Source organism: Sycon ciliatum, unplaced genomic scaffold, assembly GCF_964019385.1.
Source record: "Sycon ciliatum unplaced genomic scaffold, ocSycCili1.1 SCAFFOLD_2375, whole genome shotgun sequence".
NCBI classification, from domain to species: Eukaryota; Metazoa; Porifera; class Calcarea; order Leucosolenida; family Sycettidae; genus Sycon; species Sycon ciliatum.
In genome coordinates, this window is record NW_027044967.1 from 1 (window position 1) to 8,340 (window position 8,340).

The 8,340-nt window shown below is 47.1% G+C and overlaps 1 long non-coding RNA gene across 1 annotated transcript; it reads right to left on the reverse strand.

Moving 5' to 3' along the window:
* Positions 1–1,571: 1,571 nt before the first annotated feature.
* LOC135830769 (uncharacterized) lies at positions 1,572–6,338 on the reverse strand. The gene is made up of 3 exons (XR_010556105.1): positions 6,266–6,338; positions 3,609–3,677; positions 1,572–1,644 (listed from the first exon to the last, which is right to left on the reverse strand). It is a non-coding gene; the product is annotated as an uncharacterized LOC135830769 (long non-coding RNA).
* Between the last annotated feature and the right edge of the window lie 2,002 nt (positions 6,339–8,340).

Sequence of the window (8,340 nt, forward strand, 5' to 3'; positions counted from 1 at the left end):
GTCTCGGTGCATGCACATGTTTGCCTGTGGTGTAAAAAGCAGTCTTCGTCTTAAGTTCCTCATATCTAGTTGTTTTTCCGTAGTCGTCTTCTAATAAATACAGTCTTCTCAAATGTAGTTATCGTCATCCCATTGTATTTATGGTGGAGATGACACGGGGCTGGGAGTAGGTGAAGAAAAGGTGGTTACAACGCATGGTTTCCGCAGCAACGAGACATCTTTTGAAGTTGTGCAAGGACCAGGCAATAATACCTAGGCTCTTCGAGAGTAAATGAGTCAAAAGCATACACAGAAAGATTGTCCAAAGTTTTGCAATAACTCCGGAACCTGTGCGCACACTCTTCGTGTGGACGCTGGAGAAATATTTTGTGGTGCTAATGCAAGCGGTGAACGGGATCCTTAATGTCACTGTGGTCCTACGGCTGCGCACTATCTAGTGCAAGTGGGTGGACAGGATCACTCATGTCACTGTGGCCCTACAGCTGCAAAATATCTAGTGCATGGCCCATTGCTGGTAAGTAAAGTAAATTATCGTGTCCCGTTCCCGAAGGAACTCACGGACGGCCACTAACACCCGATAAACCCTAGCGGCAGATGCAGCGCCTAACGGTGGGGGTGAGTGGATAAGTCTCACAACCACTGGCACAAGTGCCGAGAACGACCCCATTAGCTGCATCCATGTACCCCTTGTGCCTGGCCACAAGTTCCCAGTTGACTGTGGGTAGCAGCACGGCTGGAAAAACCGCTCCCAGGCAGGACTTGAACCAGGTACCTCTCGTATCTTAATCATGGTCTTTGACCAACCCACTGTGCCTGCCTGGTACATGGGGCGAATAGCACTGGAAACTGGTACTGACAACTACTCTTACAACCTGTCCAGAAGCTTATTCTGGTGCTGAAATATCATCTGTGGCAGACTAGTGAAACTGTTTCCGCTGAGGTGCTGCAGAAAACAAGATACAAAAACAGGGGCGTCGGCACCGGTAAGACAGGTGCGGCCAGGGACGCGCCAATAATTTAAAATCAGGGCCATTTGCCATTCTGCCAAAAATAATTTTCCGGGGTCTCCCCCCTCCCCCCCCCCCCCCCCCCCCCCCCACATCCTAATCGCCGCACCAATTTGGAATGCCTTCTGACATCCCTGAAAAACGCACGTACATGAGCTGCTTAACCCAAACAGACTACAGTGAATCCCGTGAATAGCAGTTCCGGGGATAGCAACAACTCTCAAATTGCAGCACAACCATCGGGCCTAGTTACCATTTGACTGCATGCGTTCCCACCTCACGGACTACGACACCCTTTTCATGCAAGAGCGAGTGTCGTTGCCTGTAAGGCTGACTGTACCAGCTGGAGAGGGGACTGCCAGTAGCTACAGTAAAACCTGTCTAAGACGACTGCTCAAGGGACCTTCAAAACGTGGCCTCTGTCACCAGGTGGTCTCCTTATCCAGGGTCATTTGACTGGAACTAACATCCCTTGGGGCTGGTTTCAGTGGTCTTCTAGGACAGGTGGCCGCATTGCCAAGTTTTACTGTAATTCCAAGTGCACAATATCTCTCCGCAGACTTACAACTGGACGAGTTCCGTCATGTTGTCGAAAATTCCCGCAGGTAGGTGCTGAAGAGAGCAGTCCGTTATTAGACTGGTTGCCGGAAATTACAGCAGCAACAGCCAAAAGCAGCAGGCACACCAGCCGCAGCATCAGCCGTAGCAAGAAAAGCAGCATTAACAGGTCCAGCATAAACACAGCAACAACAGCAGCAACAGCAGCAACAGCAGCAACAGCAGCAACAGCAGCAACAGCAGCAACAGAAGCAACAGAAGCAACAGCAGCATGATCAGCAGCAGCAGCAGCAACAGCAGCAGCAGCAGCAGCAATGGCGGCAACAGGGCCAACACAAACAGAAACAGCCATTTTGAGTTTGGGGTTAAGGTTGCACATATGTACTTCAAGTAATGCCCTGGATATGGTCATTTTGGACAATTGCTATGGCGGACAAAGACTTCAATCTCAACTTCCTTTAGAAAATTCTCAAGCAGAAGCACTTTTGCAGAGCGGTTTCTAAGGTCATGCCATGCTAGATATCATTGAAAAGTTACTACGTTGGAGAAGTTTGGCTCCGTAGAGCAAAAAAAACTTCAAGACAGGCGGTGGATTTACTTTGGGAATTGCACGTGTCACGTCCCTGGACATGACGACTGCTGCCTGATAGTCCTGTGACAGCAGGATCTACGTAGTGAGCAGCTCTGTGCTAGAGAAGCAGACAAAAATGAACTTCGAATTACGAGTAGAGCAACACCATCTCACTTCGAAATAAGCGCTCGAAGGACATAGTCACTGTACTGTAAACTGCTCTTCTGTGCGAAGGCAGAGTTCGAATTATCCAGCGGGCGCACTTTTCGTACTTCGAATTATGCATTCGAATTTGACTTGAAGTGACTTGCAGAAGATCGGTACGACGAAAAAGTTCGAATAACACGGAGTGTTCGAATTATACAGTATTCGAATTAGAGGGAGTCTACCGGTAATAGTACGGGCTCGGAGCCTCAGAGCCTCGGCGTCATCTAGAACCACGTAATTGTGCGCGGATCAGCAGTGAATGGGCGAATGTCGAGTGCAATGCATTCTGGACAGTCCGCTTGCATGCACATTGTGCAGCCCACACGGGACATTTAACAACTTGACCAGGATCATAGGAAAAGAGCACTACAGCGCATCTTATCAGGTATGCTGTAGTAGACGGACTTTCTTCTACACTATGTATTGCACTATCCATTGCTGGCACCATTAGGTCCCTTGCGTTCATTTAGAGATCGCTAGCTAGCCCTCAGATCTGTAACTGGCAATCTCGTACTGTATATAGATCCGTCTGTCAGTTTTCCAGCTCAGTTGTTCCAGAGTCTTTACTTCCGTTGTTTCAGTAGTCTTACCTTCACTTGAGTTTTTCAATATACTATAAGTTCTGTGCTGCCTACGTTTGTCTTTTCGCGCAATACTATTTTCCCTGCGACTACTACTCGTGTTTTGAGTCGGAGAGACTGAACCAGCTTGCCTTGTCACTCGGTCGCGTTCTACAAATGTATTCTCGCATTTAAAAATAAAAAAAAGTATGGTAGAAGAGTACACATCTGCAGGGTGCCGGCAAGAGTAGATAAACAAGAGTGTGGAACTCCGGATCTCTCCTGCACAATCTGCAGATACCCCCGCCCACGGCGGAATTTTTTGTTGACGTCACCTTTTTCCAGAGAAACGCGGACTTTGCCGCAGAGTAGTGTGAGAGCACATGCTGGGCACCGACCTTGTAGTGTAAAGCCCGGCCAAGTGCACGAGGGAAACCTCTCCAAAAGGCTCGCAGCGCGTGCGTCGTCGAAAAGATTACGTCAACAAAAAATTCCGCCGTGGGCCAACTCATCCGCGAGTTGCACACTCTTGTTTATCTACTCTTGGTGCCGGTGATCTGTACGCGATGATCAGTGCTACGCACGTAGCTGTGAAAAAGAAATTGGGTACGGGATACATGCGACGGAGTAGAAACACCAGACTCGAAATATCGATGACACGAAAAGTTACAAAGCACTCCTACTTCCCTAGGAATCCACACTTACAGTATGCGGAGTTCATTGAGCGATCCCAAATCTGCAGGAAGGTGTGTGAGGGGTATTCTCCTCAGCTTCCTGGATCAGGCAAACAGGTAGTCAGAAAAAAACATAGAGAACGGCAAAAATTGTTGAGACCGAGAGCTGCACGCACTGCTTAAAATACTCGCCGAGGATCAGATGCCGAGGAGGCGAGGCGCGGCGAGACTAAACTACGGTGGTCGAGCTCGAATTTCAGGACAGACCCTCGCTTCTCCTGGCTCTGTTGCCCTATGTTATTGTCGTCTGGGTTATGCAAAGTGCGTAGACGCGGGGGGGGGGGGGGGGGGAGGGGAGAGGGGGGGGGGGTAGAAGATGGTGCAGGGGCATGTACAAAGGGGTGATGAAAACGCATGTGGAGCAAAAGAGCAGCATTTACGACGGTGCAGCAGCCTGTGCGACAGTGCAGTAGCATGTACAACGGAGTGACACAAACGCAGCGGCATGCACAACGGAGTGACACAAACGCAGCAGCATGTACAACGGAGTGACACAAACGCAGCAGCATGCACAGTGGAGTGACACAAACGCATCAGCATGTACAACGGAGTGACACAAACGCATCAGCATGTACAACAGAGTGACACAAACGCAGCAGCATGTACAACGGACTGACACAAACGCAGCAGCATGTACAACGGACTGACACAAACGCAGCAGCATGTACAACGGACTGACACAAACGCAGCAGCATGTACAACGGACTGACACAAACGCAGCAGCATGTACAACGGACTGACACAAACGCAGCAGCATGTACAACGGAGTGACACAAACGCAGCAGCATGTACAACGGAGTGATACAAACGCAGCAGCATGTACAGCACCAGGGTCGTCATTAGACAGGATGAATCGGTCGACTCGTACGAAGAGCTCAGCAAGTCGCCAGTAACCGATTCAATGACTGGACAATACAAAGTAACTTGGATTGGTGTGCGGATGGGACATACTTGGTTTGGCTGCTCTGTTTTTTTGTCAGCAACTGTGACCCATCGTTCTTATACCTTGATTCACTTTTCTATTTTCGTTTAAATCCGACTTTACGCAGTATCACAGGAATGAACGATCTCCACACAAACTGACATAGTGCGTAAATGAAGTCCAGACTACTATTCGCAAAGCGTGGGGTGACCAGGTAGTGTCATGTATGATGGTCAAGTGCGCAAAAAACATCTCGTGCGTGTTCATATTGGCACATGTCCTGGTCGACGTAGTGTGTGCAAACTAACTCAGGGCCGGTTGGATTTGGATTGGATTGGTTTATTTAATGTCGAATAGCAAACAGGCAGTGTTGCTTTATTACATGAGATCGACCAAAGGCACACAAATATAAGGAAAAAGGAAAAGATTAAAAGAAAAAAGAAAAATAGAGTAGGATTTAAGACAGCAGAGGAAAGATTGCATAACTATTTTGATCAGTGAGCAACGTTAGGGGCCATCCGTAAATATAGACATTTATTAAGAAACGAAAACTAGTCGTTTAGGGGGAAGGGGGTTGAGCGCCTGTTCGTTTCTCGAAAAATATCGATGTATATTTTGCATGTGTGAGCATGTCCAGAAAAAAGACCAAAAATATCGATACTATGTACCATTTGTATGTGTTCATTTCTCAGGGAGGGAGGAGGGGGTTGAAGAGAAACGACTACAGTCCATTCATTGGAAACTGGCACCCTAACTTTTTGGTGTCTCTCTCACCTAGTTGTAGATATCGTGAAAACAAGAGTACATCCTGCATTGTGTGACCCATGCAATTACTCCTTGCCACATTCGAGGCCAGAAAAGTCCAAGAACAGGGAAATAGAAATTCAGCCAGGTTTAATAAAATTAGGACAGGTATGCCATGGCAAAATGTATGGAGAAGCAGATCCAAAACCCAGATTTTTGAGATTTAAAGTGGGTTTTTGATCCTCAATTCGGCCCAAATCTGACTTTCAAAAACCAGCGGGCCAGTTTCCGATGAATGGACTGTAGTTTTCATTTCTAAATAAATACAGTCAGACCTCGCTTATCCGGTCCTCGTTTATCCGGATCCTTCGCCATCCGGAAGAAAAAAGCTGGTTACATATTTACAGCATCGTGATGCATCCAACATAAACGGTGTTCGGTTATCCGGTTCCCCCGCCTATCCGGATATTTTTTTGGAAAACGGATGTGTGCGGTTAAGCGAGGTCTGACTGTATCGGTATTTACGGAAGGCCCCTTAGTCAGTGAATTTTCAGGTGGGATAAGAGAGCGGTCCGGAATTGACCTGGTTTCTCCAGTGATCGTATAGATGCAGGAAACTTATACCAGAGAGCGGGATATTGATATGAAGGGCTGTGTGGGTTGCTGCGAATACGAGAGTTTTAGAGATTCGATGGGAATGCTAGTAGGGAATTAAAAAATAAAAGTCCCTCTCAAATAGAAACCCCTCTTGAATAGGAGCCTCCTCAAAATTGGCATTGAAAAAATTGAAGCCGGAGGCTTCTAATCGAGTGAGTACGGTATCTATGTATGTCAACACAAAACCAGGCTTAAGTGCCGTCAGTAGATCTTGAGATTCGGGCTCTTTTTCAAAACCGGCTTCTACACGAGACGGGAATTTTAATTTAAAAGCAGGACACTACGACAAGAATCACGGGACTTACAGATAATTGAGCTTGGGCATCTGAAGGAACATCCCTGGTGTCAGAGAGAACGCCGAAAGACTGTGGAGTGTCCTGTTGGCCGAAAACACAACATTGCATTCTGTATTTTTCTATTTATGGATTCTCCACCTAAATCGAGGGAGTCTCCGTCAACGGCTTTAATATGAAGATGAAGAAGCCGGGGAGAAAAAAGGAGGAAAAAAAGAAAAGGATAGAAAGACGCGGGGTGGTAGCAATTTGACACAGTGCTCTATGACATCGCTACTCAACGTGAAATGAAACCAGAGGGCTCATAACGGGTGGTCACTGAGTAAAGTGGCTGCTGGCAAGAGAGAAATCAGTAACTGAGGTAAGTAACCAGAGTAAGAGATAGTTTTTTCTTTCTTTTACAATTTATTTTATTTTATCCTGTTTCTCATTTTTCATTCGTGTTGGGTTTAACTATTCACTGAACTGATACATGGTGATGATTGTGCTTCGCTTTGCCCGTAAAAGAGGCCTTCCCACGTAAGAGTAAGTGACTAACCCCAAGAGTGTGCAGCTCCCACATACAGTAAAACCCTGTCTAAGACGACCGCTCAAGGGACTTTAGAAACACGGTCTCTGTTACCAGGTGGTCTCCTTACCCAGGGTCATGTGACTGGAAATAGCGTCCTTGGCTCCTGGTTGCAGTTGTCTTCTGGGACAGGTGGTCGCCTTGTCCGAGTGGTCGCCTTGCCAGGTTCTACTATACCTCGCTGTCCCGACAGAACTTTTGCACAGGGCCGGTGTCAACGCATCACACGTGTCTCCTTGAACTAGTTGTACCAAGAGTACATAACCCCCAAGAGTGTGCAACTCCAGCTATCAGTCCATCCTCAAGCGTGCAAAAAACATATCTCTGCCACTAATCGAGACTTACACTGATTTTTGCGCTTTTGGGCCCAAATAAGTCTTGATGACGGCAAAAATAATTGTCAACTGAATACGGAAGTGAACGAATTTGGTCGAAAGTGTCGAACCACCTTCATGACGAGCAACCGTTTGTGGACACTGTTTGTGAACTTGGAGCTTGTTATGGTGTGTGTCGGCAGGAATTTTTTTATGGCGATCAGGAAACGTTTTTCACATCGAAATCAGTGGTTACCCTTTGAAATTGAGATGTTCAAACAGCGAATTTTCTACGTCGAAATGAAGTTGGAGCACCATCGAGTTTGATTATTCCGATTTCCTTGGTGGGCTAAGGTAAGGGTAATTAACAGCTAGACATAAAAATCTCACCTGTTCACGCCCTGTATAATCCAACTTCGACCTTCAAAGTGGGCGTACTCAAGCAACATAAATCATACATGCCGTATACATGTACATAAACCTTTGAAGGGAGCATGAAAATACGCAAACGCATAGCTGTGCATACATGTACATTGTGCATGCACATGTATGTGTGTACATTGTAGACCCTAGTTTGTGTTCCTCTGTGTGTCTCGGTGTGTCGTCAATGCTGTATTCGACAACCGTAAGCATAAGGAGAAAGTTGCCGCTGTACGCGCTCTTGTGTGTAGTATGTGTGCCGCGTTCAGTTGCTGTCTAGTATGAGATATCGGTACATGTACCTGGGCTGGTGGTGCGTATTGCCTTGATGTGGATCACCTAACTCGTGGCCTTCTAAAGCCTGTCGAAACGCATGCCGTTTCAGATGTATGGTCTCGTGGTGTGTGTGTGTGTGTGTTGTGTGTGTGACTGTGTGTGTGTGTGTGTGTGCATGTGTGCGTGTGTGTGTCAAAATGCATGCCGTTTCAGATTTATGGTCTCGTGGTGTGTGTCTGTGGTAGGGACCGGTGGATTCTGCTCGAAAGGGAGGCAGATTCTGCTCGAAAAGCAGTGAAATTGGCAGAACCATACAAACCTTATGGCGGGCAATTCCTCGAATTCTGTTCCATTTCTTTATCCACATACCAAACATGCATGAAACTTACCAGAAAAAGTACCGAATTCTGCCAATTTTCTGCCGGCAGAATCCGCCAGACCCTAGTCTGTGGGGGTGGGGGTGTTTGTGTGTGCGCGTGTGTGCGTGCGCGCGTGTGTGTGTGTGTGTG